Source organism: Schistocerca piceifrons, chromosome 7 (genome assembly GCF_021461385.2).
Source record: "Schistocerca piceifrons isolate TAMUIC-IGC-003096 chromosome 7, iqSchPice1.1, whole genome shotgun sequence".
Classification (NCBI taxonomy): domain Eukaryota; kingdom Metazoa; phylum Arthropoda; class Insecta; order Orthoptera; family Acrididae; genus Schistocerca; species Schistocerca piceifrons.
The window spans coordinates 27,420,714-27,436,210 of NC_060144.1; positions in this window are offsets into that span (position 1 = coordinate 27,420,714).

A 15,497-nucleotide genomic window follows, 5' to 3' on the forward strand; every position below is an offset into this window, starting at 1 on the left:
TCTCTGACAGAATTACAATGTCATCGGCGAACCTCAACGTTTTTATTTCTTCTCCATGGACTTTAATACCTACTCCAAATTTTTCGGATCTCCGGGCGGGGACTACTCAAGAAGACTTCGTTATCAGGAGAAAGAAAACTGGCGTTCTACGGATCGGAGCGTGGAATGTCAGATCCCTTAATCAGGCAGGTAGGTTAGAAAATTTAAAAAGGGAAATGGATAGGTTAAAGTTAGATATAGTGGGAATTAGTGAAGTTCCGTAGCAGGAGGAACAAGACTTCTGGTCAGGTGAATACAGGGTTATAAATACAAAATCAAATAGGGGTAATGCAGGAGTAGGTTTAATAATGAATAGGAAAATAGGAGTGCGGGTAAGCTACTACAAACAGCATAGTGAACGTGTTATTGTGACCAAGATAGACACAAAGCCCATGCCTACTACAGTAGTACAAGTTTATATGCCAACTAGCTCTGTAGATGAGAGTATATTAGTGGTTAATCATACCTAGACGTGCGCAGACATCGCAGACCCACATCCTGCGAGATTTCACTTACTGAAAACTAATGTACAGAGATGGCAGTGGACCTTTTGTGTTGGCCGTCACGCCGGTGTGGGCGTGGAGGTGTTCCACCCCTATAAAGAAAAGGGTGAATCACATTTTTGGTACAGTAGATCGCTGGTCGACACTAGATCGCTGGTCGTCTCCACAGACACCGTCATCGAGGTGAATGGCGCTTCGAAACGTACTGCGCGCCACGGATGGAGGCTGATCTGAGCAGCATTACGCTACGGGAGACATTCTCCTGCGCTTGCATGGCACCTTAGGTAGTAATCGAAGACACGCAGACAGCTGCGAACCGGATGCAGCCCTTGATGCTTGATGTCTTCCCCGACAGCGGCGTCATCTCTCAGCGGTATAATTGGCCATGTCTCGGGGCCAGACCCGTGCTGCAGTGGTTTGAGGAGCATTATAGTGAACTCTCGTTGATGTCTCATCGACCAAATTCACCTCATGTAAGTCCTATGTAACCCATCTGGATCGCCATCGGGAGCCATTACCGCGTACGCAAATCAGCAGCTAGTTATTTACGCCAATTACATGACCTGTGCGTGGACATCTAATGCCACACACCTCCACAAACCTACCATCAAACGGTCGGATTCCTGATAAGCAGTATCAGTGATGTTGTGTCTCAAAGAGGGACAAACAAGCTACACTACTGGCCATTTAAATTGCTACACCAAGAAGACATGCAGATGATAAACGGGTATCCATTGGACAAATATATTACACTAGAACTGACATGTGATTACATTTTCACGCAATTTGGGTGTATAATTCCTGAGAAATCAGTACCCTGAACAACCACCTCTGGCCGTAATAACGGCCTTGATACGGCTGGGCACTGAGTCAAACAGAGCTTGGATGGTGTGAACAGCTTCAACACGATACCACAGTTCATCAAGAGTAGTGACTGGCGTATTGTGACGAGCCAGTTGCTCGGCCACCATTGGCCAGACGTTTTCAACTGGTAAGGGATCTGGAGAATGTGCTGGCCAGGGCAGCAGTCGAACATTTTCTGTATCCAGAAAGGCCCGTACAGGACCTGCAACATGATGTGTCGGCAGCTGGGCCAACACCTTGTAGATCGAGGTGGCTGAAAATGCACGCTAGACTAACGCAGACGGGCGTGAACTACTGGAACAGGCTACGTAATTAATGCTATGAAGAAAAGTACGTAGCTGGATTAATACTTATCTTTAATCAATCATTGTGGTACATCGCTCTTGACTATACACAGGAGACTTTCATTACAGTCACTGTAAGGCTAATGGCGCCTTGCTAGTTGGTAGCCATTAACTTAGCTGAAGGCTATTCTGTCTCTCGGCTAATGAGAGAGAAAGGCTTCGTACATCTAGTCGCTAGCTAGGTCGTCCGTACAACTGGGGCGAGTGCTTGTTCGTATCACGAGACCTGCCTTGTGGTGGCGCTAGGTCTGCGATTACACAGTGGCGACACGCGGGTCCGACATGTACTAAATGGACCGCGGCCGATTTAAGCTACCACCTAGCAAGTGTGGTGTCTGGCAGTGACACCACACAACATACGGTCGTGCATTACCCTGCTGAAATGTAGGGTTTCTCAGGGATCGAAAAGGGTAGAGCCCCGGGTCGTAACACATCTGAAATGTAACGTCCACTGTTCAAAGTGCCGTCACTGCGAAAAAGTGGTGACCGACACGTGTTACCAATGGCACCCCATACCATTACGCCGGGTGATACGCCAGAATGGCGATGACGAATACACCCTTCCGATGTGCGTTCACAGCGATGTCGCCAGACGCGGATGCGACCATCATGATGCTGTAAACAGAACCTGGATTCATCCGAAAAAATGTTTTGCCATTCGTGCACCCAGGTTCGTCGCTCAGTACACCATCGCAGGCGCTCCTGTCTGTGATGGAGCGTCAAGGGCAACCGGAGCGATGGTCTCCGAGCTGATAGTCCATGCTGCTGCAAACGTCGTCGAACTGTTCGTGCAGATGGTTGTTGTCTTGCAAACGTCCCCATCTGTTGACACAGGGATCGAGACGTGGCTGCACGATCCGTTACAGCCATGTGGATAAGATGCCTGTCATCTCGACTGCTAGTGATACGGGGCCGTTGGGATCCAGCACGGCGTTCCGTATTGCCGTCCTGAACCCACCGATTCCATATTCTGCTAACAGTCATTGGATCTCGACCGACGCGAGCAGCAATGTCGCGATACGATACACCGCAATCGCGATAGCTACAATCCGACCTTTATCAAAGTCGGAAACGTGATGGTACGCATTTCTCCTCCTTACACGAGGCCTCACAACAGCGTTTCACCAGCCAACGCCGCTCAAGTGCTGTTTGTGTATGAGAAATCGGTTGGAAACTTTCCTCGTGTCAGCACGTTGTAGGTGTCGCCACCGGCGCCAAGCTTGTGTGAATGCTCTGAAAAGCTAATGATTTGCATATGACAACATGTACTTCTTCTCGGTTAAATTTCGCGTCTGTAGCACGACATCTCCGTGGTGTAGCAGTTTTAATGGCCAGTAGTGTACTAAACAGGTGGTCATGATCCATCACGCAAGTGTCCCCGTGCTGGGCGACGCCTCGGGCTGTGGCCCGCGCCCTGGCCTCGCTGCGTTAAGAGGGGCGCGCCGCGGCGGGCTGGGGATCGATGCCCGGCCCGGCGGCCGGCGCCAGGCTGGCGCGACGCGTCACACGCCGCCCCCGCCGCCCACGCTCCGGCGGTCCACGGGCGTGTCGCTACGCCGCAGACGCCCAGCGCCGCCGCGATTAACGAACGCCCCACGGCCTAACGATCGGCTATACCCGCTGCGCAATTTCTGCCCTCTTCCACTAATTACTCTTCTCCAGTTGCTCACAGTTCGACCTCCAACCTACAGCGAAACGCAGCTAACGACTGTGGTGTTTACCAAGTCGCAGTTTCTGTGTCCTTTCAAAGGCATCTGACTATGTGGACCACAGTATCATCCCAAATAAAACGAGGTTTTATGGAATTGATAGATAGCCAACTAATGGGTAATGTGATGTCTAACCAAAAGAATTCAGGAAGTCGTACATACACTACTCGCCATTAAAATTGCTACACCACGAAGATGTGCTACAGACTCGAAATTTAACCGACAGGAAGAAGATGCTGTGATATGCAAATCATTAGCTTTTCAGAACACTCACCCAAGGTTGGCACCGGTGGCAACACGTACAACGTGCTCACATGGGGAAAGTTTCCAACCGATTTCTCATACACAAACAGTAGTTGACCGGCGTTGCCTGGTGAACCGTTGTTGTGATGCCTCGTGTAAGGAGGAGAAATGCGTACCATGACGTTTCCGACTTTGATAAAGGTCGGATTGTAGCCTATTGCGATTGCGGTTTATCGTATCGCGACGTTGCTGCTCGCGTTGGTCGAGATGCAATGACTGTTAGCAGAATATGGAATCGGTGGGTTCAGGAGGGTAATACGGAACGCCGTGCTGGATCCCAATGGCCTCGTATCACTAGCAGTCGAGATGACAGGCATCTTTATTTAACGCATTTTACGTACTTGCTCCGAGTATATTAAATAAATAGTAGACTGAGTAATCTATATACATAATCGACAAGTTACTGATAAATGCATGGAGGATAGTAATTGCTGAAACAACTAACCATTCCCTTTCCTGTTCCGCTAGCAAATTTACGAGAGGAAGCGATTGTTTGTAAGCTTTTGTGCGAGCCGTAATATCTATTATATAGTCATAAAATCGTAGAAAAATAGGTCTACAGAATCAAGCCTTAATTATAATGCGTCTCGAAATTTTTAAACATACTAATATGATAACTATAATTAGAGCTACATGGTATGTACCCATGAAAAGTTACTACCCCTCCTTTCACATATTTTTCTTTGCATCCGTAGCAACAACAGTAATTCACCATCGCTATTACACTATCAACAAACGGTGAAACACAACAAACACTCTTGATATTATAAACTTAAAACGCCGCAGAAAGCACACGCGCACAGCGAAGTCCCGAAAACACGTGACAATCCTGGTTTAACGTTGGCAACATGTGGAGAACGCAATGCTCACTCCAGAGATATTTACTTTATGGTGGTAGTTATTCGCAGCAACCTCGTAGATCTTCTGATATCAGATGCAATATTAGTATCATTGGTATCATATTCCAGTAGCTACCACTAGTCCGTCAAATACAACAGTATCTTTGGCGATTCTGTAGCGCACATCTCCGTAGTGGTACGTAGTTCGGGCTGCACCGAGAGAATTTCAACATGCAAGTAAATGTCTCTCGCTGTGATCTGGACAGACGGTATTTCCAATACAGAAGTTTATGCCTGCTGGTTATCTCAGGCATAGCCATTACCCGTGAAATAGAGTGGTGTACGTCCACAATACCGCTAAAATAGCAAATTTTTGTGTTGTGCTTCTTGAGTACAACTGAGCGAAACTAAGGTGTTGATTCGTGCTGTGCGACGTTGCTCTCCCCTTACGTGTCATTGTGCCTCTATAGCGTCTAATCGCTGTTTCTACGAGGGTGGTCGTGCCTGTGTAGCTGCGCAGTGCAAGTCCTATCTGACGCGGTTCCCACACTCCACACTATTTCTCCAGTGGAGGGCGGACAAGCGTAATATACGCAGTCTCTTTAGTAGACCTGTTATCGCAGTCTTTGGTTTGCTTTCCCCATAATATTATCTATGTGATCGTTTCACTTTAAGTTATTCATAATTGTGATGCCTAATTATTTAGATCTCTTTATAGTCTTTAGATTTGTGTGATTTATCGTGCAACTGAAATTTAGCAGATACTTTTTAGCGCTAATGGGGATGACTCCACACTCTTCATGAGAGTCAGTCGCCACTTTTTGCATCATACAGATACAGGGTGACAACTACATATGAAATAAAATCGTCTTAACTTCTGAACGGTTTATGTTAGAACGTTCAAACTGCACGGTTGGTCGCGGGGCTTGATGGGAATTAGAATGCACATGCATGGTTTGGTTTATCGACGAAGCCCACCTTCATTTGGATGGGTTCGTCAGTAAGCAAAATTGGCGCATTTAGGGGACTGAGAACCCGCATTTCGCGATCGAGAAGTCTCTTCACGCTCAGCTGGCGACTGTGTGGTGTGCAGTGTCCAGTCACGGAATAATCGGTGCGATATTCCCTGATGGCACGGTGACTACCGAACGGTACATGAAGGTTTTGGAAGATGATTTCATCCCCATTATACAAAGTGACCCTGATTTCGACAAGATGTGCTACATACAAGACGGAGCTCGACGCCATCGAAGCAGGAGAGTGATGTCCTGGGTGAGCACTCTGGGGACCACATTCTGGCTCTGGGGTACCCAGAGGCCACTGACATGGGCCTCGATTGGCCGCCACATTCTCCAGATTCGAACACATGCGACTCCTTTTTGGGGGGCTACATTAAAGACACAGCAGTAACCTCAGTGTTATTGCTGAGCTGAAAATAGCCATTCAGGAGGTCATTGATAGCATCGATGTTCCGAAACTTCAGTGGGTCATGCCGAATTTCGCTAATTGTCTGCGCCACATCATCGCCAATGATGGCAGGCATATTGTAATGCCATAACCTAAATCCGAATATCTGTAGTGACGTTTACATGTTGAATAAAGTGTGTGCACGCCGAAGTTTATAAGTAACTTAGGTTTTTTTAAATATAGTTCAATAATTGTAACTTGTCTAACTTACCAGAATGAGATTCTCACTCTGCAGCGGAGTGTGCGCTGATATGGAACTTCCTGGCAGATTAAAACTGTGTGCACGACCGAGACTCGAACTCGGGACCTTTGCCTTTCGCAGGCAAGTGCTCTACCAACTGAGTTACCGAAGCACGACTCACGCCCGGTACTCACAGCTTTACTTCTGCCAGTATCTCGTCTCCTACCTTCTTGTCTAACTTATTTTGTAATTAGTTTTTATCATCTGATGACTTTTACAGACGGTAAACGACATCGTCAGCTGGAAATAATGTAAGAGAGCTGCTCAGATACTCTCCTGAATCGTTTATGTAAATCAGGTACGAGAGAGGACCTATAACACTTCCTTGGGGAACGCTAGACATTACTTCTGTTTTACTCGATGACTCTCCGTCCACTGTTAAGAACTGTTACCTTTCTGACAAGAAATCACGAGTCCAGTCTCACAATTGCGACGATACTCCATAGGCACCTAATTTAATCAGAAGTCGCGTTTCAATAATGTCATATGGAACTTGAGGTAACTTGTCTTTAAGAAAAGAAATCTTCATTGCTCAAAAACGTTATTCTAATGTCAAAAAGGTGGTGGGTAGGAATCACTATCACACATCTGTATATTTAATAATAATAATAATAATGACAAAAACAAAATACTCTTATAATGTAGCTATATTTACAAATTAATTTGCAATGTGAATTTACAATGACTCGTTTCACACCATTGCGACTTAACGTGCAAATGGTTGATGGAACATGAAATTACTACTAGCTCAAGTTCATAAAGACAGATTCTGCATACAGAAATGTCAAAGCAATCGCCTGTGAAATTAAAAGCAACGGCGACAACATTAATATGCAAAGAGAATGTCGCTGTTTCGTACAGACGAGAAAGCTGATGAGTGAAATAAGTACAATGAAGGATTTTACGAGGCACATGACTCAGGAAGAAATGGGAGTTGATATGGAAGACATGGGGGACCCAGATTAGATTCAGAGTTCAACAGAGCCTTGGAAGCCTTACAATCAAATAATGCGCAAGGGACAGATAACATTTCTTCGGAATTTCTGAAATCGTTGGGGAAAGTGGCAACCAAGCTACTATTCAAGTTGGTACGTAGAATCTATGAGTTTTCTAGACACATACCATTACACATTCCGAAAAATATCATCCACTCAATCCCTAATATACTAAGGGCAGCTAAGTGCGGAAACTACTGCACAATCAGCTCAGCGGCTCATGCATCCAAGTGCTGACAAGAGTAATATCCTCGTACACCGCTTTCGGAAAGATGAGGGCACCAGAGAGGAGGTTGTGACGTTGCCATTGATAATACGAGCAATAGTAGAAATATCAAGACACTTTCATTGGAATTGTCGACCTGCAAAAAGCTACCGACAGTGTAAAATTTTCGAAATTCTGAGAAAAACAGTAATAAGCTATAAGGAAGGACAGATAATATACAGTATGCCCAAGAACCAAGCCGGAAAAATAAGAATAGAGGACCAAAAACGAAGTGCTCAGATTAAAAACATGTAAGATAGGGATGCAGTCTTTCGCTCCCTGTGTTCAAATCTATATATCGTAGAGCAGTGGCGAAAGTAAAACAATGTTCAAGAATGGGATTAAGTCCAGGGTGAAAGCACATCAATGATAACACTCACATATGGTACTGCTATCCCCAGCGAAAGTTAAAAATAATTATAGGACTTGCTAAATGGAATGCACGTATACTTGGTGCAGATTGTGGATTCAGATTGATGTTCTTGTTGTTGTGGTCTTCTGTCCGAGGACGTGTTTGATGCAGCTCTCCATGTTGTTGTTGTTGTGGTCTTCTGTCCGAAGACAGGTTTGATGCAGCTCTCCATGCTACTCTATCCTGTGCAAGCCTCTTTATCTCCGAGTAACTACTCCAATCTACATCCCTCTGAATATGCTTACTGTATTCATCTCTTGGTCTCCCCCTACTAATTTTACCCCTCAACTTCCCTCCAGTACTAAACTGACGATCCCATGATGTCTCAAAATGTGGCCTACCAACCGATTCCTTGTTCTAGTCAGGTTGTGCAACAAATTTCTTTTCTCTACAGTTCTATTCAGTATCTCCTTATTAGTTACGTGATCTTCCCAACAAATCTTCAGCATTCTTCTGTAGCGCCACATTTGAAAGCTTTTATTCTCTTCTTGTCTAAACTCTTTATCGTCCATGATTCACATCCATGGCTACACTCCATACAAATACTTTCAGAACAGACTTCCTGGCGCTTAAATCTATACTCGATGTTAAAAAATGTTTCTTCAATGAATAACACCAGAAATGATATTAGCGATAAACGTAACATCAGAATTAGAGATCACGAAGTAGACGAATAAAAGGATTCCTACTACCTTGGAAGCAAAATGACACATGACCGACGAAGTAGGGAATACGTAGAAAACAGACTAGCACAGGCAAAATGTGCACTGCTGGGCAACATAAGTTTGCTAGTATCAAATACAAGCCTTAATCGGAGGAAGAAATTTCTGAGAACGTGCGTTTGGTGCGCAACATTGTATGGTAGTGACGCATGGACTGTGGGAAAACCGGAAAGACGGGGAACTGAATCATCTGAGATGTGGTGCTACAGAAGAATATTGAGAATTAGGTGGAAGATAAGGTATGAAATGAGAAATGTGTAAACAAAATCGGTGAGAAGTCCCCCTACTGTGGAAAACATTGACGAGGAGAAGGGTCAGGATGATAAAACATGTTTTAAGATCTTATCAAATAATTTCCATGATACTAGAGAGAGCTGTGGGGGATAAATACTGTAGGAGGAAGACAGATATTGGAATACATCCAGCAAATAACTGAGGATGTAGGAAAGGAATTAGCTTCACTCATCTTCAGATGGTCGTCAGCATGAGATAGGGTAGGCAAGTGATCGGCTTCGTTTTATTGGGAGAATTTGAGGAAAAAGTGATTCACCTGTAAAGAAGACCTATTCTTGAGTACTGCTCGAGTGTTTGGGATCCGTACCAGGTCGGATTGAAGGAAGACATCGAAGCAATTCAGAGGCGGGCGGCTAGATTTTATTACCGGTAGGTTCGAACAACACGTAAGTATTACGGAGGTGCTTCGGGAACTCAAATGGGAATCCCTGGTGGTAGGCCACGTTCTTTTCGGAAAACATTATTGACAAAATTAAGAGAACTGGCATTTGAAACTGACTGTCGAGCGATTCCACTCCCGCAAAAATAAATTGCGCGTAAGGACCACGAACATAAGACACGATAAATTAGAGCTCACACGGAGGTGTATAGGCATTCGTTTTTCCCTCGCTCTATTTGCAGGTGGAACAGGAGGAGAAATGACAAGTAGAAGTATTGGTACGGGGTACCCTCCGCCACGCACCGTACGATGGCTTGCGGAGTATCTGTATAGATGATGATGCAGACGAGAGATCTGTTTCGAAAATTTCACCGCTACATCGGGTCTTCTACATTACTAACATTTTAGATGGAGAAGTAAAGATACACCGTCTCTCTCGAAAACATTCTGCGTTACAGAATGATGCAACACGTAAGTAATCTTCGTTATTCCAAGGTGTCACGTCAGAACAGTGGAACTTAAATCGCTGTTGATGGTGATGATGCAAAAGTGCTCCAAAAACGAGTAGCCAGGCTTTGTTGAAGATGGTGTCTTTGTCTACCAAAGATTATTAGCAAATTGAGGCACGTGAGCGGGGAGTTTCTGAGAGGACGAGAGGCGAGTGATTACAAATACAGGCGTATACAGCTGTTCGACGCATACATCACACAACTCAAGCAAGCGCCCATTTGCACTTTGCTAATTGGAGCCGTTCGTTAGGCGGGCCTCAAGGGCGTTTCATTTGCATGCAAATCAGCAGGCGGCGAACAATTTACGGTGCAATAGCGCCCCAGCAACTGCTGCTGCATACGGCTCCAAGCTTAATAAGAGTTCTCACTCCAGTGACACCACGGGTATTAGGGCGAGGAGAAAATATCTCGTCCTGGCGCGTCAATGACGTTGATATCCATGAAACAGTCTCCGTCCTTTTCATATAGGCGCATACTGTGCAATAACGTAAGTCAAGTGCCAAGTTGTTCGTCTAATATTTTAGGTTATGCTGCTTCTTAAACGGAAAAGGAAAAGGCAACTTAGGTGATGATGATACTTTGGGATTTGCGACGCGCAACTGGTCTGTCTTCAGCGCCGATACTGGATACGAACATACTCATCTCCTGGTCTGAATATTATATGTTTTCACAGTCGGTAAGTCCACGAATCGTCTGGACACTTCCCTTATGACACTCTGACACGTAAAACATGAAATTGCTGCCGGCTGCTGTGACCGAGCGTTCTATTCTCTTCAGTCCCGATCCGCGCTGCTGCTACGGTCGCAGGTTCGAATCCTGCCTCGGACATGGATGTGTGTGATACGAGGGCAGTTCAATAAGTAATGCAACACATTTTTTTTCTGAAACAGGGGTTGTTTTATTCAGCATTGAAATACACCAGGTTAATCCCCAATCTTTTAGCTACACAACACTATTTTTCAACGTAATCTCCATTCAATGCTACGGCCTTACGCCACCTTGAAATGAGGGCCTGTATGCCTGCACGGTACCATTCCACTAGTCGATGTCGGAGCCAACGTCGTACTGCATCAATAGCTTCTTCATCATCCGCGTAGTGCCTCCCACGGATTGCGTCCTTCATTGGGCCAAACATATGGAAATCCGACGGTGCGAGATCGGGGCTGTAGGGTGCATGAGGAAGAACAGTCCACTGAAGTTTTGTGAGATCCTCTCGGGTGCGAAGACTTGTGTGAGGTCTTGCGTTGTCATGAAGAAGGAGAAGTTCATTCTGATTTTTGTGCCTACGAACACGCTGAAGTCGTTTCTTCAATTTCTGAAGAGTAGCACAATACACTTCAGAGTTGATCGTTTGACCATGGGGAAGGACATCGAACAGAATAACCCCTTCAGCGTCCCAGAAGACTGTAACCATGACTTTACCGGCTGAGGGTATGGCTTTAAACTTTTTCTTGGTAGGGGAGTGGGTGTGGCGCCACTCCATTGATTGCCGTTTTGTTTCAGGTTCGAAGTGATGAACCCATGTTTCATCGCCTGTAACAATCTTTGACAAGAAATTGTCACCCTCAGCCACATGACGAGCAAGCAATTCCGCACAGATGGTTCTTCTTTGCTCTTTATGGTGTTCGGTTAGACAACGAGGGACCCAGCGGGAACAAACCTTTGAATATCCCAACTGGTGAACAATTGTGATAGCACTACCAACAGAGATGTCAAGTTGAGCACTGAGTTGTTTGATGGTGATCCGTCGATCATCTCGAACGAGTGTGTTCGCACGCTCCGCCATTGCAGGAGTCACAGCTGTGCACGGCCGGCCCGCACGCGGGAGATCAGACAGTCTTGCTCGACCTTGCGGCGATGATGACACACGCTTTGCCCAACGACTCACCGTGCTTTCGTCCACTGCCAGATCACCGTAGACATTCTGCAAGCGCCTATGAATATCTGAGATGCCCTGGTTTTCCGCCAAAAGAAACTCGATCACTGCCCGTTGTTTGCAACGCACATCCGTTACAGACGCCATTTTAACAGCTCCGTACAGCGCTGCCACCTGTCGGAAGTCAATGAAACTATACGAGACGAAGCGGGAATGTTTGAAAATATTCCACAAGAAATTTCCGGTATTTCCAACCAAAATTAGCCGAGAAAAAAAAATTTGTTGCATTACTTATTGAACTGCCCTCGTAGGTTAGTTAGGTTTAAGAAGTTCTAAGTCTAGGGGACTGATGACGTCAGACGTTAAGTCCCATAGTGCTTAGAGCCATTTTTTTCACCATGAAACTGTTGTTTCCACGTTGTTTCACTCGCACTAGCATCTTCGTAATTGACGAAAACTTTACCCATGATGACCAGAGATGCTACATAATGAAACAAGAGTTAGCTGAATAAAAAAAATTAAAAGAGCCTGCAGTATTTGAACGATGAACGGAACGCAGTGATTTCTTCTTTCTAACCCATTAGGTAGGAGGCCCGGCAGTACATGAAACTTTAAAATGCATGTTAAACTGTTGTTGATGTCAGCTAGGATGGTAGACTCGTCTTCAGGCAAGTTGAGGGTTGCCCTAATGTCGACATATTAAACACGTTTAGTTAAAATACATTGTACCGAAAGTGGTATTTCACAAGCTTCCGTATTGGTCGATCTTCCCGGCGGAGGAGGGAATTACTAGTCAGTGGACAGTCTCCTACTATTATTTTATGTCGTCGTCGAGACTGTAGAGTCCTGTACCAGGGGAAGCAAGGAGAGGATGTCGTTTAGCGGCCGGTATCCTCTTTCTACAACACAAGTGCACTGTTGTATTAACAGGATTCTTTATTCACAAGAACAAGAAAGCTACTTATCTTTAAGTTGGTCCAAGTGTTGTGGTACAAGCTCTTCCATAACAGTCTACGTTAGCCTCACTGCTGGTGAAGTACAAATCCCGCTATAAAAGCTACACTGATCGCTACGTGCTGACGGAATTCTGACTGTGACTCGACTGACTGTCTGTGACTGACTGGGCCTTCGACGGATTGGGACTGACTGGGCCTCTGGACCGCGGCGGCGATCTAAACACTGGCGGTCGAGAGGGCGTTGGCAGTCCGTTGCTTGTGAGTCTGTCTTTGGCCTCTCTCCTGGTAGGCGTATTGGATTCAGTGCCTATTATCGATCTTCTTGCAACCTCTTTGCCGACCGGTGTGCTGGCCATAGCTTACGCCAGCACTTATTAACTTGGGGAGCATCACTTGCTTCCATTAGAAGACGCATAATCCTTCTGAAGTTAAGGGCTCAGTGCTGCAAGGATACTACAATGGAGTGCAAAACTTATCGATGAAAGTAACTTTCGCTTGACCTGTCACTGCCAAACAACATAGTTCTGTACAAATAAATCCATAAAAACTCCTGAAAATTTTTCTGAGTTTTCCAGAAAATGAGAAGATGCATAAAATGTGGTTGCACTGTACCGGCAAGTTGCACCACGTCGACGCGCAAGTTGACTGACTTCATTAAAAAGTTGTTGTAGTGTGAACATTAACTTACCTCCGAGATACGCTCTCCCACTGTTACACCGAAGGATAGCGTCATTCAACGAAATCACACGGCTAGTGAAAATTGTCGTTTTATCCAGTTGTACTTCAATTATTCGGGAGCCCAGTAGTTAGAGCTCAAACGGTTCAAATGACTCTAAGCACTATGGGACTTAACATCTGAGGTCATCAGTCCCCCAGACTTAGAACTACTTAAACCTAACTAAGCTAAGGAAATCACACACGCCCATACCCGAATCAGGATTCGAACTTGCGACCGTAGCAGCAGCGCGGTTCCGGACTGAAGCGCCTAGAACCGCTCGGTAACAAAGGTCGGCAATCCGAAACAATTTTTTTTTCATAGGAAGATAGCCTATTATGAATCGCCATCTAAATTCCGGCTGATACGATTGACGCAACTATTGAGCTACAAAATAATTAACTGTTTATCCGACGAACCACTTATCATTTACCGAATCTTATGGTATCTGTATCACTCGTTTAAACTGTCTCAACCTAGAACCTAAACGGTAGATCATGTGGTCTGGAGATTAACTGTACCAGCCGCCGAAAACACGTCTTGGCGCCATTAGAATTCGGGTGCAGTGGGCAGAGCTCTTGCTGTGAAAACCGTACAAGACGCTGGTTTTTGCAGATTACGGTCGGCCTGCGTAGAGGGCTCTACTCTGCACAGCCAACCTGACTGCGCTCGTGTGCACTGTTTTGAGCAGCCTGCTTTGTTCCGTTATAGGTTGCCAGACACTGCATTCTTCCAAGAACGCTTTCTCCAGCGCTTCTCTAGTACATTCATGCACGAAAGACCGTTCAAACTTTTGCACAAAGGAGTCCCATGCACAAAAAAAAACAACGCCGTATTTGTGAATATTACTAACTTGTGTATTGATTGCCAACGGCCTTGCTGCAGTGGTAACGCCGGTTGCCGGTTCCCGTAAGATCACCGAAGTTAAGTGCTGCCCGGCTCGGCTAGCATGTGGGTGGGTGACCATTCGGTCTGCCAAGCGCTGTTGGCAAGCGGCGTGCACTCAACCCTTGTGAGGCAAACTGGAGAGATACTTGACTGAGAAACAGCGGCTCCAGCCTCGTAAACTGACATGCGGCCTGGAGAGCAGTGTGCTGACCACATGCCCCTCCACATTCGCATCCAGTGACGCCTGCGGGCCGAGGATGATACGGAGGTCGCTCGGTACCTACCATTGGGTCTTCATGGCCTGTTCGGGCGGGGTTTATTTTTGGTTTTTCTGAGGTGATTGCAGTTGCGAACTGAAAAATTGTGGACGGTACTTCTCTACTGGGGCATCATCTATATTACCTAAGCGATTATCCTGGAACCCGGAACCAGTTGCAGGGCAGGCCGAGGTGGCCGAGCGGTTCTAGGCGCTACAATCTGGAACCGCGCGACCGCTACGATCACAGGTTCGAATCCTGCCTCGGGCATGGGCGTGTGTGATGTCCTTAGGTTATTTAGGTTTAAGTAGTTCTAGGGGACTGATGATCTCAGAAGTTAAGTCCCATAGTGCTCAGAACGATTTGAACCATTTGACCCTTTCAGGGATAACACAGGATTGATTTTCAATATTTCGCGGAATTATTCACCGAACTTTAAAACTCCGTCTTAAACAACTTGATAAAAGGTGCAATCTTATGTCAAAAGTTTAACACAATAAGACAAGTAGTACATTCAGATTCTGTATCTCTGTATCCAGTAGTCGGGAATGAGATCACTTAGCGCCTTTCAACAAACTTTAAACATGATTTCAAATCTTTACGAAACATTTTCTCTCTGACACCACCCACGTAAAGCTGCAGAGAGAAAACTTCAGCGCTTACTTTAGTTCCGCTGTCTATGCAGTGAAACTTCAGTATCAGACATGATGTTTTAATTTTTACTTCTGTACCACCAGCTCTTTCGCAGCACAGTTTGTAAGCAGTATCCACCAATGCCACTGAATCTACGTGCAAAATTGTATCACTGTACGATATGTGGTTCCTGCGCTATGACCTCATAGACATTTAGATGCGTGAAAAACCAGCTTCAGCATCAGGCATCACCTTTCAATTTATTATTGCTTTTCTGCCGAGGCTAT